Source organism: Sciurus carolinensis, unplaced genomic scaffold (genome assembly GCF_902686445.1).
Source record: "Sciurus carolinensis unplaced genomic scaffold, mSciCar1.2, whole genome shotgun sequence".
NCBI lineage: Eukaryota > Metazoa > Chordata > Mammalia > Rodentia > Sciuridae > Sciurus > Sciurus carolinensis.
Genome location: NW_025920393.1, coordinates 100,603 through 115,302, shown reverse-complemented (window position 1 = coordinate 115,302; position 14,700 = coordinate 100,603). Strand labels below are relative to the sequence as shown.

At 39.1% G+C, this 14,700-nt stretch overlaps 1 non-coding gene across 1 annotated transcript; it reads right to left on the bottom strand.

Moving 5' to 3' along the window:
* Positions 1–11,872: 11,872 nt before the first annotated feature.
* On the bottom strand, positions 11,873–11,946 carry Trnav-cac (transfer RNA valine (anticodon CAC)). Its single transcript has one exon. It is a non-coding gene; the product is annotated as a tRNA-Val (tRNA).
* Between the last annotated feature and the right edge of the window lie 2,754 nt (positions 11,947–14,700).

Sequence of the window (14,700 nt, the reverse complement as noted above, 5' to 3'; positions counted from 1 at the left end):
TAATTTCCCTTTATTCACAAATCAGTGGGAAAAATAAATTCTGTATTTTCCTCTCAACACCACTGTCCAATTTATAGGCCACCAAAGAATCTACATAAAAAGGAGGTAGTGAAGGAAAATCTTCCTATGTTCACTTCCCAAAAGGTTACCTATGGAGAACAAATGGATAATAGGAAATCCTTCTAAGCCACAGACAATCAGCTTCTCTCCTAATAATCATGACCCCATTCCTCTGACTGTCATCTAAGAAGAGATGAGCAGACACCAATAAGGTTTTAAAAAAGCCAAGAGAGATCACCCCTACAGGCATCAACTTTAATGCCCTGGCAGCTGTGATATTTATTGCTTGGAAAAAAGATGATAGTGGATGAGGACACTACTTTGTGTCCTTTCAGTATTAGCTAACTTTTCATCTATGTGACCAAAAATACCTGACAATAACTTAAAAGAGGAATTATTTATTTTCAATCACACTTTCAGAGGATTCCATCCATGGAAGGCTCTCTCCAAGGCCTAAACATCACGGAATAAAGACATGGAGAAATCTGCTGAGCTCATGAAATCTAGGAAGCAGAGAGAGGCAGGAAGAGGTTGAAAAAAGATAAAATGTGCAGTGCACCTGCCAGTGACCCATTTCCTCTAAGTAGGTTCCAGTTCCCAGGATGACAGGCAGATACTGACACACTCATCCACTGAAGATGCAGAACATTTTTGATTCTATATTAGCCTAAAAGCCCCATCTCTGAGTCTTGCTGCAATGGTGACTATTATTTGGGGGACAGTCCAGTTTCAAACAAGAACAGTTTCCAAATACATTCTTTTTTATTTTATTTTTTTTTTTGTGGTGCTGGGGATTGAACCCAGGGCCTTGTGCTTGCAAGGCAAGCACTCTACCAACTGAGCTATATCCCCAGCCCCAAAATACATTCTGATAAGATGACTATGCCTACAGAAGATTGAAGGAAGAGAAGTACAAAATCTTTTTGCAGTAGAGTTAGGCAATGATTATTTCCTAAACTCCCATGTGAAATTGTAATCACCTGAGTATAAATATTTTTTAAACTACCATTAATTACTTCAAAAAAATGGAAATAGGCTGTGTCTGATTCAGTGTTGCTGTGAAAAACGTTGATAATCCTGTGAACTGGAGAGGGAAATTGGACAATTGGAAATGTGGTGAGGGAACTCAAAATGTGAGAATTTATCACACCCATGAACTGCTAGAGTGAGAATAGACTATCTTAAATGTGTGACCCTCATAATATGAAAGACTCACAGAAGAGGTGACATCTGGAGAGAAAGAACTGAGGTACTGTGGGAACACAGCTTCTCTTACACAGGAAACACATGTCTATCTGGAGTCTTGCCTCATGACATTTTTAGTCACTCCACAAAAATCCGGAGATATAGAGATGCCCAGTTATGGATGGCATTATGAGGAAACTGCAGTTTAGGATCACAATTTATTAAGAGTTCACATTGAAGAATTTGCCTGGCCAAGGTTTTGCTATTTCTGACAGTAAGAGAGTCACCTTTCAGTCATGATGACCAAGTGTTTGCACAATCTGGATAACTATGGCTTATCTTTGACATTTACCACATTAACATGTTTCTATTTGGTCACATAGTCTAAGGTGCAGAAAATTTTCTAGTCTTATATTTTCTGAAAGAAAACACCAAAAATATCAGAGCTAAAAGTAACACAAGCTTATTCTTTTATAGAAATGTATGTTTTTGGTGCTGTAGATTAATGTCAAAGGGTTATCAGACCCACACTGCCTTCAGAGACAGGGGATAATCATTCTACCTTCTGGTTGCTACTAGCACTTCTTGACTTATGTTCATAAATGCTTCTGTTCCATTTGTGTTCAAGTAGCCATGAAAACTTGAAGATACATAATCTACCCTTACACAGATCATAGTAGTACCACAACATGTTACAAACCTCAAACTGCACAGTGTCTGGGCACCATAAAACCAGAGTTGGAAGACCCTGTAATAAGTTTATCCATGAAACTTTGAATTCTAAGAGAAAAAAAAAAAGGCTTTATTCTTTCCTGACACCAATGTGTATTACTAAAGTATAAATTTCCAATAATAAAAACCAAGCAATCATGAAACAAAGAAATCCATAAATATATAAAAACTGTTTGAATTTTCAATAGAAATAAAAGGGACTACATAAATTCAATGACATTGAGACTAAGATTAGATGTGGAGGCATGATACAACCAAATCTAAAGGTAGATGTTTGTGCTTGGGGCACAGTTCACTGAAAGTGTAGGTACAGAATGTGCAAGGCCCTGGGCTCAAACTCCAGCACAAAAATATAAGATCTATGCTCAGGTAGAGATGATGACATGGGAAATATAACACCATACGATACTACTGGCCATTCCTCCTCCAGGAACACATTGTATAATCATATTGTTTCAAGTCTCTCTTGGCAAAATAATAAATGAGTTAATAGACTTATGTACACTGGACCACAGAGAAAATATCCACCATCAAATGTGGAAGAAAACCTATGGTCACCTTTGGCATTAGCCCAGTTTCAGCAAAAGTACTGCATAATTGGAAAAGAGTCACCCAAAGCCAGTGTCACACCGAGGAGAGAAATATTGTAACCATATTATACACACCCTAACTCTAAAGTTTCCTGGGGTAGAGACCTCAATTTTCCTAGTACTTAAGAGGAAGAATTCAGACAGTAATAAGTATCAAGACCGCAAAAAGAGTGGTGGTCTCCTATGGTCATGCAAGTACGTCCATGGACTTCAGCAACTGGGATCAGAGGAGAAAATGAGTTAAATCACAAGAAACATGTTTTATGCCTAGAAGAGATTTGCTAGGGTACTAATGTAGGTGACAGTTGGGCCACTCTCTATCCTCTCCTGCATAAAAGGGTTCAAAAAGAAAATACATCACACCACTGAAGCCTTAGTGGTGTTTGGCACTTCCTGAGCTACCTCTCCCAGCTTGCCTCTATTATAACTGCAGCCCTGCCAATTCCCCTTGGAAGAATGTTTTCTATTCACTGGATAGCTCATCTCTAATACCTATTTCATCCTGTGGACTACATCCTAAACTCCCAAGCTCTGGGGTCAAAGTTCACTGAGCATGTTCAAATCTCCAAAGATCGAAATAAATGGTTTTAAAAAAGAAAATGAAAGAAGTTAAGACAGTGATCTGTGACTTACTTTGACCAAAAAACCATGAACAGATGATGTGTGCCACTGCCCATAATATCAAGATAGACCACATCATTCCATACAGTATATTTCCTGCCTCCATGTTGGAAAGAGCTGGGCTAAAATGGAGTTCTCTCACACTAGGTGCCTGGGAGACCACAATAAGTAGAGCCTCCTCCCAACACACACTGAATAATTAGTGTGACCAAGAAATTGGCCTTGTTTGAACTAAGTCATTGGGGGTATTTTCCTACAGGAACTTGGAAGTATCCTCATTTCTGAATTATTGTCAACTGCTGCTATTCTCTCTTTTCCTCTGCAAGTTTCAACAATTCTTTATCATTGCTTTCCCCTTCTCAGCTTTAGTATTAAAACTTTGAACCTTTATCAGATAAAAAAGAAGCTATTAGTATACACAATATCAAACCACAAAAAATGCAGATTTTCTATGAGTATTCAAGTATACCAATGGATTTTCTCAACACGGATCATGGATGAGGAGTTGTATCTCAAAGGTACGAGTTTTTTCTTACAAGAAATTTGACAGAATATTTTGCCATCTGGTATTGCTGATACCAGAGTTTCTATCTAGCTTGTTTCATGCATTTAATAGGGGAAAATACAGTATGCCATTGATAGCCTGGGTGACAGTTCACCTCCTGATTACTGTCCATCCACTACTCACCCCAGTAATACCTCCTGGTCTAACAATTCCTCCTAGGATTTGTACAGGCACTTACTGTCTAACTTTAACACCTTTCCTTCAAAGGACTAGAACCTTAGACTCCAATCTCTGGAGTAAGTGTAACTGAACATGTTCAAATCTCCATAGATTACAATAAAAAATTTCGCATTGCCTTGCAAGCACATAGGTGGATGAAAATGCCCAACAAGAGTTGCAGAGAAAAAATGGTTAAATATCAAATGTTCCTGTTTATTTGCAGCATACAGTGGCTTCTTGGAAGCCTAGGATCCAACAAACTTGCACCAGGAATTAATGACACCAGTTTAACATATTTCCTGCAGCTTGAACACAGTTGTAGGAAGGGATATTATAAAACACATGAAAAATAAAACATGCTCTAGATTATAAGGAAATGGATAAAAGGAAACCTTTGTACAGCTGTTGATGAGAATACAAATTTGGTAACATTTTTGCAAAAATAGTTTGCAAAATCATTTAGAAAACAATTAAAACAAATATGTGATTCAGTAGTAATTCTGAGCATACATCTAAAATAGTTGGAAACATTCTGTCAAAGAAATGACTGATCTCCATTTTCATTGCAGCACTATTCATGGTAGCAAAAATTAAAAGAAAATAAAAGTCTTTTAGAAGACTCTTTTTCTTGGTACAGAGGAATAAACCCAGAGGCATTTAAACACTGAGCCACATCTCGAGCACATTTTTGTGTTTAATTTGTAGACAGTGTCTTGCTGAGTTGCTAAGTGCCTGGATAAGTTGCTGCAGCTGGCTTTGAATAGTGATCCTCCTGCCTCAGCCTCCTCAGCCACTGGAATAATATTTACAGTCATTTAATGTCAAGAGATTCCTCCCAACTACAGGGCATCCAGCTACTCTCTTGAGAGACTCCACCCAACAATTCAAACTGCTCTCCAAGAGGACAAGACTCAGAGGATGATAATCACTATATACCCCATGGAGTTATAGACAGTGGATGTGGACATCTTATATTGGTCAGTACTGAATGACAGGACTAGCAAAAGATGAGAGGTTGACATAAGGAATCATCATACAGTCAATTTCATTGGTTAATCTCAACACAAAATATTGTGATAATGTGTGTTCCTTGGAAGACACAGGGACAAGAGGTATACACAGCTTGTTCAAATGGTCAAGTGATACTTCCCTGCTTCCTTCTCACATAAATTTTTCATGAATATGAAACAAAATCTTCAACATGTGTCATCCAGTATTTCAAGAAATAACGAAACATTTCATCAAATCGATAATGTTGAGAGGGAAAATTGGCATTGGGAATGTGATTTGTAGCTAAAAATTTAGAAAATTTTCCTGTATATACTCAAGAATACACCATAGTGTATTTCACAATCATGGACATCTACAAGAAATGGACCTAATTAGAGATATATTCCATGCTTCAATAATCATACTAGAATGAATTGTCATGTGCAATTAAAAAGAACCAATGAAATAAGAAAATTTAGTAATTCATTCATTACCAACAAACAGCTGGGATGGAGCCCAGGGTTCTGGATTTGAGATGCTGCTTCCTGAATATTCAGCTAGCTCAGCAGGAAGGAAGAACCAGGCCTCTAGAGACCACAGCTCCTTTCATGCAGGAACACCGTGGAGTCGGGGTCCTCCTTTCACCATCCTCTCAGTCTTCAGCACACAGCCTGCGAAGATGCTGGGCTGCCAGCACAGGGACACCCTCATCCTCCTCTAAAGACCCTCCATGTTCTGCTCTCAACCCCAGGAGATGCTGGGCTGCCAGCACCCTGATGTCCTCACGGGGCTTCAGGCAGAGGCTGAGGACACTGTGCACTCATGTGACAAGATGCACAGGGTCCAGCTACCAGACTCATTAGATGTAGACGTGGGGACTGAGCGCTGAGCCCCACAGAGGAAGATGATGGCCGGCTGAATGAGAGGACCAGGAGAAGCCCCGCCGCCATTTCCACTCCCGCCACCGCCAGTCCCAAGGGCTTGGGCTTCGCTCCTGTCTCCAGCTGCCTGAAGCACACTCACCATTCCTGGTCTTCACTATGCCCTGCTTTCTCCCTCGAAGTCTCTCCTTCCCTGTGTGGCACAGAAACCTGGGGCTCCTGAGCACAGGAGGAAAAGCCAGAAGTGGATCCGGAGAATGGCGGCTCCGAGACCAAGGCCAGCGCTAGGTTTCGGAAGCCCACCCTCCTCAATGGCTGCATGCGGATTGGATGGTTCTCACTCAGGTACCTCTGATTGGACAGGGTTTCAGGCCCCGCCCCATGACTCTGAGTCTAGTGAACCACCTCTGAGGGTCAGCCAAATGTGACCAATCCAGGAATTAATGAGAACAGATCACAGACTTTGGGCTGTTGCTTTTGGTTTTTGGAATACTAGGGATTCAACCCAAGGGCACTTTACACTGAAGCAAATTTCCACTCCTTTCTAATGTTTTAGACAGGGACTCATGAATCTGCATGACTGGCCTCAGGATCAGAGGCATGTGCCACCACACCTGGCTTAAGTTTTTGTGTTTGACTTGCTGTGAATTGAACCCAGACTTCAGCTTTCAGCTATTTTTAAGGCAGGGTTTCCTTGCAGTAGTGCGGTCTAACCTAGAGAGGAGGAAATGTCTATTTATCATTGTATATATGGTCATAATGACTTATGAATTATATATGTACATATAGTTCATGAATACAAATGATATTATGGAAATTACTTTAAATTCCTAATAATGTTTCTGATCTCTGGTCTTATAAGAATGCTGGTGTTGGTTTTTTTGGGGGGGTGGGGAGCAACACTCAGGGAGTGGTCCCAGGGGTGATAAACCACTAAGCCACATCCCCAATTCTCTTTATATTTTATTTAGAGACAAGGTGTTGACTAAGTTGCTCAGGGCCTTGTTCAGTTGCTGAGACTGACTTTGAACTTGCAATTCTCCTACCTCAGCTAACCAAGTAACTGGAATTACAGGGGTGCATCACCACAGTGGTCTCCTTCTCAGCCTTTCCAGTCATTGAGAGAGCAGGCACACCCCACCACACCTGGATATAGTTCTTTCTTTGTTTTACTTTTGAGTTGCTAAGAATTGGACCCAGAGCTTCAGGCTGCAGCTATTTTAATATTGGGTTTCCTTGCACTAGTAGAATCTAGACTGACCAGGATGACATTTGCATTTAATTTTGATTGTAAGGTCATATTAACTTATTGTGTGTGCTATTCATGAATAAAAGTTAATAAAATTACTTTAAATTTCCATTGAAAGTCTTTTGCTCTCTTTGTGTCCACCTATATAGGAAGTAGGACACCAACTCCCTTGCATCCTAGAGTCTGTCACACATTGGAATAGTGCTGCTGAGAATATTTTGATCCCATAATTTATTACATGTAATGCCCAAACAAGAAAATCTATAAAAAGTGAGAGCAACTGATTTACATGGTGCATACTGTTAGGGGAACATGAATAAAGCACATGTTTTTTGAAATAATTATACAATTCATAAATTGATATGTGATGGTTTCAAAAATCTGTGAATATGCAATTGAACTGTACAACTTTAACTGTTGAATTTTAGAATAATTGAATTATGTCACAATGAAGCTCTTTAAGATGTTTATATTCAGTCAAGTTCTGTGTGTAATATTTTAGATTCTGTGTTCAAAGTTCTCGTCCTCATGCAGGATGCAATCTAAATATGCATATATGGATATAAATGGAGGGAAATGTCTGAAGCATATTAACTGGATGAATAAGGGTGGTTAGCTCACAGGTGTGGACTTCAGTTGACAATGGAAAAAGGTAAAAATGAACTTATCTGCATACCTTTCTGAAGGCTATACAATAAATTCAAAATCATTAGATATCACAATACCCAATTACATATTTTATTTTATTGACTAGAATACTAACCTTGAGTCTTAAAACTTGCAGCATTCTAAATTTGACTTGCTTGTCATCATTACCTTTATCTTTACCACAGGGACTTTTTTACTACATGTGTTCAATACAAGTTAATATTTGAGGACCTTGTCACTGAATAGGTGCTCAAAATGATGATCTATTCATGCACTGAATATATAAGTAAGACTCAGGGAGAGAAAATGAGTTCTTTAAGGAGATCTGAAAATCAAACAATATGATATTTCCACTGCCTTTTCTCAGGGGTATCCTCTTCATGAAATCAATGTCTCCAATCTCAGTATGAACAATTCCTGTTGGTAGAGCTATGTATACCTTCATCCAGTGATAATCAGTACAATAACAACAATTTGTGGAAAAGATATTAGAATTGGCTACCAGAATGTGCCAACCTATTTCTTCATATTTGCAATGGCATTTTTTTTTTATTTCAGAGAATATGACCTGGAGACCTATAATATCTTCTGTGTCCTGGGATGGAGGTACTTATGAGAGATTCAGGTTGAGGTACCTTGGTTGACAAAATAATGTCACTTGGTGGCAACATCAGGTTTCAGGAAACTGAAATGGGCAGATCATGCCTTAGGCAGAAAGAAAACCAGGGATAGATGATGGGGTAAGGATCATTGCCACTATTTGGTCACTACTCAATCCCATATCAACTCTGATCAAAGTGGCATGTAAAATTTTAATTTTTAGAGGAGCAGCGATTGAAGGCAAGAATTCAGTGAATTCATTGCACTGAATTCATTGTCAATTAGGAAAAGCAAGGAAGAAAAGTGTGCAATTCAAATACAGTTCTCAGAAAAAAATAATGAATTCTTAAAAGAATAGATGCATACATGGACTTGTGGAAAAATGGAAAGTGTATTCCATGTGAATGTGCACTTCTTCATAATAAGTTACCAGATGGTGGAACTTTTACATTTGAACCATGAATATTCATGTGGAGATTGAATTTGGGGGTTCTCTACCACTGAGCAACACACCTGGCCATTTTTATTTTAAGATATGGTCTCAATAAGCTGTCAAAAATGACCTCAAATTTGAGATTATATTGCCTTAGCCTCCAAGTCCCTGAGATTGCACACATGTACCACTGTGTCTGCCTGAACTATCATTTTGCATTGCACACACCCCACATCCCTGATATTTTACTTTAATGTATAAAATGAAATCATTTTTCCAATGGTATCACACAATATATTTATAGGTCACAAATTAATTGGTGGAATTAAGAATCTTTTTAATGGTTTAAGGGTTAGTACCACTGACTTGCAATACTCATTTCTTCCTTAAGCATTTGAAACTAAAATAGTTATTGTGAAATTTGCATGCTTTTGGAAACATCTGTGGTAAGATAAGATGAGATTAACCATAATACAATATTCATAAATAACAGGTAAATCTTTTATCAAATATCTCCAAATGCTCTACTCACATGGAACAAGTTGTCTTTATTTTGTAAAGCCAGGAATTGAAAATTAAGTCAAATTATGTGTGGTGGTCAGATGGGTAGAGATTACTTGTTCTGTATCCCAACTTGGTCTCAGGACAGCTCAGGTCTCAGGACTGTAACCCCTGAAGTCAAATTAATGCACTTGGTATCTGGGTCCCAGGCATGGGGTTAGGTGGTGGGCATAGAGGAAACTAGTCCCAGTGGACCCTGCTCTGCTTTCTGTGCAGGTCATTTTGCCTCCCCATCTACAATGAAGACTGAAGTAAGACAATGTCATGAGAAATGAGGATCAGAACACCAAGATCTGGAAGCGAGTTTATTAGTGGTGCCAGAGCTCAGAGAGTTAATTCCCACAGCCTGAGCCCCATGCACAGCAGGACTTTTAGTGTTATAATAAGCAATTTGGAGCACAGCAAGGCAAGGGACATGGTGCTGTTCAGTTGGAGGTCACCATTTATATTCCTTATACAGGTAGAAGTCTGTCAACAGCCTAGGAAATTCAGCTCATATACAGCAGGGATTTTTACTGCACTGAGCCTAAAGTGGGAGGGCTCTGTCCCTTCTATTTGGCTCCTGTTTCTTCTACTGTGATTCACTTCCTACATGTACCTGCATCCACTGCAATCCTCTATACTCAATAGCCATAAGAAAGACTGCTGTGTGTCAGCCTGCAAAACCACAGCCTGTCAGCTCTTAAACTGCTCAAATTTCCATTCTGTTCTATCCAAAAACAACAGCCAAATTTATCCACCACACTGCAATTCCAAATTCAAAGACATCTGTGTGGCTTCTTCCCATCTCCCTCAGAGTGGATGAATGCCACCTTGCTATCCAACTGTTGCTGCTCCCTGTGCATAGATCCTAGTAGGTGGACTGCACTGTCCTTAAACATGCTTGCCCCTCTGGCCAGTAATCTCCAGGACTCAAGGAGAGAGGAGTTGCAGAGTGTTTCTAAACTATTCAAACAGAAAGTCCTAATTGTCCTGAGGAGTTTCTTCACTCAAAGGACTTAGGCTCCTCTGTACTTTGACTGACCTGAACCTCTACAACTCCCCTTTTTTGTTTTGTATGACCTTTCAAATAGATATGACTTGTCTTTTGTTTAAGGATGGTGGAGAAAGAAAGCAAGGCAGATATTGGCAAAAACAAGCACAACACAATAAGGCAAGTATCAATAAACATCCTCCAATGAAAAGCTGTTTTATTCATATAAAATTTGGTAACCATGAGGTTATCCAATCTTATAAATCCCAGCCTCCATCATCTTGTTGCACCTTCTTTATAGTTTCTTTGTATGATCCAATTTCTTTTGAATGGGATTACTGTTATCAGTTAAATTAAAACATTACATATTAAATTAATGGCACCCTTTATGATAAAACAACAGCAAAAAATCAATAGCAGTCCTATTATTAAGAATATTTTGAGGAATACAAATTTTCAGAAGAATTAACAATTTCCACTGAGCAGACCTAAATATTATAATGAGTGCAGGAAGCCAAAGATGGAACAGATTTTTGTACAAGGTCACCACCAACAAGGATACAACACAATAGTAGCCAGCATAGTTGTGAAATTTTGCATAAATTTTGCAGAGATGTAATGAAATTACCTGTGTTAGCAATTATTCAGCAGATGTTGTTAAACTCTTTATATCCCCCCAAGCCACTAGATGATTCAAAGATCAAGGGTCTCTTGAGCCTCTTGTTCATGTCAGAGGTTCCTTCTTTAATTCAGGGTCCTCTTCATCTAGGATCAAATGGAATTTGGGAATCAAATTGTAAAGTCCTTGATGCCAACTCATGATGATTGATGGGTCTCACACACCTGGCAGGAACTCAGACAGAACCTGTAGGAGTAAAAACAGCAGGATATCCCCTCAACCATGTAATGAAATGTACAGGATCCTGCCATATTAGATCTGGTGGAACTCAATATTTTATATAAATCTTTCATAGTGGTACCTTAGTGTCTGTCCAAGGCAGGGGACCAGCAATGAGAATTACCTTCATATTGTATATTAAGATCATTTATTGTGAACAAGAAAATATTGAGAGCATTATTAATAAGTGAAAGTCTCGTCCCCACTTTTTTAATGCACATTTTAAATGTGTGATATACATGTTCAACTAAAGCCTGTCCAGTAAGATTTTGGCAAATTTCATGGGTTAGAAATATATCCCATTGATTACAGAACTGAGCAAAGGCACTAAATGTATAAGCAGGGGCACTCTCAGTTTTTAAATGATGAGGTTTAAACATTCTGGGAATGCAAAGGAACAGGTGAGAGATACAGGTTGAGACCCTCTTTGAATGATGGACACTGGTCCATATAAGACCTGAGGATATATCTATGGTAACATGGAAGAAAGACTAGGTGTGTAAGGGAGGAAGATGAGTTACATCCATCTTCCAAAGGGCAGTAGAATGTAAACCTTGAAGGTTCAGTTTTCCCAAGTAGAGAAAGGAAAGGAGGTGAAATGAGAGCAATTATTAATGATGAAACAGGCCTGTTGAGAGGAAATAGAGAATATCTTTATTAAAGAGTGAGCATTTTGATGAAAAAATTATGTGATTCTATCGCTTTTTTTTTTTTTTTTTTTTTTTTTTTGCAGTACTGGGGATTGAACCCAGGGCCTTTTGCTTGTGAGGCAAACACTCTACCAACTGAGCTATATCCCCAGTACTCCATTGCATCTTAAAAGAGGATAAAGTGATTTTATAGCAGTATCAGCACAAATATTTCCTTCAGTGAGCAGTCCAGGAATTTTAGTGTGACTATATATGTGAGCAAGAAATATTGAGGCCATATGATCCTACAAAAGATATTAAGGAGTGATAAACAGGAATCCAAATGAGGTGACAACATTGCAGAGGAAATATGTGGCATCAGTTTGGCTACATACTGAGAGTCTGCAATGATGTTTAAAGTGTAGGGGAATATACAAAGAGCCAAAATAATTGCAGTTAATACTGCTAACTGAGGAGAAGATTGAGACAATGTGTAATAATCAGTCAATTTTTATCAATTAATATAAACATCACACCACAATGTTTTCCTCCATCAGTATAGACAATAATCCCATTGGAAAGTGGAATGGAGATTATAGAAGAAGGAGCATGAAAGACTTGACAAAATAAGGAAAGGCATTCATCCAGGGTTGCATGGAAAGCAATAGGAGGTAAAAATGTCAGTTCAGTTTGTTAATATGAAGAATATTCCAGGGTTATATACAGTTACATTAGGTTACATTAGTGCAGTTAACTTTCTGTATGTTCAGATCAAATAACTTGCTTGCTACTCAGAGTCCACTAGTACCAAATGTTTTTCTAATAAGATAATGTCTCCAGCCCTCAAGGGCAGAGAGGTTGCAGAGTGTTCCTAAGCCATTCCAACAGAAGATCTTTATTTTCCCTATGACTGTGCTCACTCTTCTGGTCCTTGACTGCCCTGAACCTGTACAGACAAAGGCCTTATTGTCTTTTAAAATCTATCAGATTGAGAACTAACTTTTGCAAATTGGTTTCTGAGCAAAGCAGAGTGTAAAAATAAAAACTTTATACTTGGATAAGACAGTTCTGATAAAAAAAATACATTAACCTAGGTGTGCCAGATTCAAATCAATATATATGTATGTATGTGCGTGCGTTTGTGTGTGTGTGTGTGTGTGTGTGTGTGTGTGTGTGTGTGAGTATATAGAAATTAACAAAAACCATAGAGAAAAAAATGGCATGGCCATCAATTATTTTAGTAAAGCAGCAGGAGAGAATGAGAGATGGAGAAAGAGGGAGAGAAAGAGTGAAAGACCCAAGCCAGAGAGAAGTGAAACTGACAGTTTTGCTCCTTCAGTCTCAGATCAGTCTCTGGCTGAGTCTGCCGGCCTCTGATGTCTACATTCCAATGCAAGCTTCAGCATGGTCTGGCTAGAGAAATTGATGCCTAGGGCTTTCAACTTTTTGTCCTTGGTTGGTAATCAGGCTAGCCAGATTTGGGTGCAGACAATTAAGAAACATCTCCAATTACTTCTCCGGATGAGGCTGCTGTGTAAGTTGAGGGTAGGGGATTTTAATATGGTTCCTTTTCATATGACTTGAGGCTGAGGCCTCACTCAGAATGTAAAATACCAATTACACTTTTGATAATTATTTTAAGTAAGGGAGAACATTTACCAGATAATTCTACCCTTAAAATATCTTCAGAAGTGTAATATTAACCTGGTGCTTTTTTCCTCACCATCCCTTTAATGCAGAGCTCCCCAGATGTATTTGAGGAAGGGTTGTTTTTCCCTAGGAACAGTCTGCTTTCCAGCATCCCCATTGCTGGCAATGGGGATGTGGCTTGATGGGGGTCTTGAGATATAGCAAGATTTTGCCCAATGTACAGTCCACCCACATCAGAAACAGGGCTCAGGGGGTATATTAGAGGGACTGTGGGAACAAGAACAGTAGTGACTTTTTTAGGCCCATGGATGGCTGAGGCTCAGAATTGGTGTTTAGTTTAAGATGAGTTTCTTTTTCCTGTTTGGCCTCTGTCAGGGGCGGGCTCTGAGGGCCCCAGAGTCGCACCCTGGCCTGATCTCTAAGATGGTGCCTGGCAGCTTGCCAGACATAGCTGCACTCATAAACAAGTTTTAGGAAGTAACTCTGGTTGACTGTTGTACATGAGGTGATCCTGGTATCTGCCTGGAGACTGTTCCTTGATAGGCTGACTTTCCTGGTAGTCTACTCTCTGATAGGCTTATGTTCTTGATATAAGTCTGAGACTTGCAGAATAGACTCCTTTTGGTTCCTGTGATCAAGAAGAGTGTACGCGTTGTGATTGTCCCTGTGGGCAGTGGGTGATCATAGGCCTCATCTTTCTTTTTGTTACAGGTCTTCAAAGCAGTATCTAAAAATTGCTTCTGTAAAGAATTTGTGCCCTTTTCTAACTATTTATGCTTTTTATGTTATCAAGTGCAGACCCACTGATAAATTGGTCAGAGAGAGAGTATCAGGAAAAGTGTGAAGGTGTAGGGTTGTATATTTGGTAATGGAGTGAAGGAAAAACAAAGGTTGAAGTTAGGGAACCTCAAAACATTTGCCATTGTGTATTAAATATTTTCCCAAAGCTTGGAGAATTTCTTTATCAAGAATTCTGTTCTTGTGACATGTGTGCTTGTTATCTAATTTGCAGTATAGCTTAAGTTCTGTTGTGAGTCTGATGAGATGATGAATTTTGAGGTCAATTTGGGAGTAGAGTTCTTAAAATTAGTAAAGAGAAAGTTCAACTTGGTGTCTCTGGGAAATGACTGGGTAACTCCCATGTTTGGAGAGGCTCAATGGAATTGATGATTTCAGGGCAGACAATTGTCTGGATTCATATGCCACAGGTGTGCCAGTCACTGGACTGGACTTTTTCCACTGGGGATTAGGGGAAATTCTTCACCTAATCTTAATG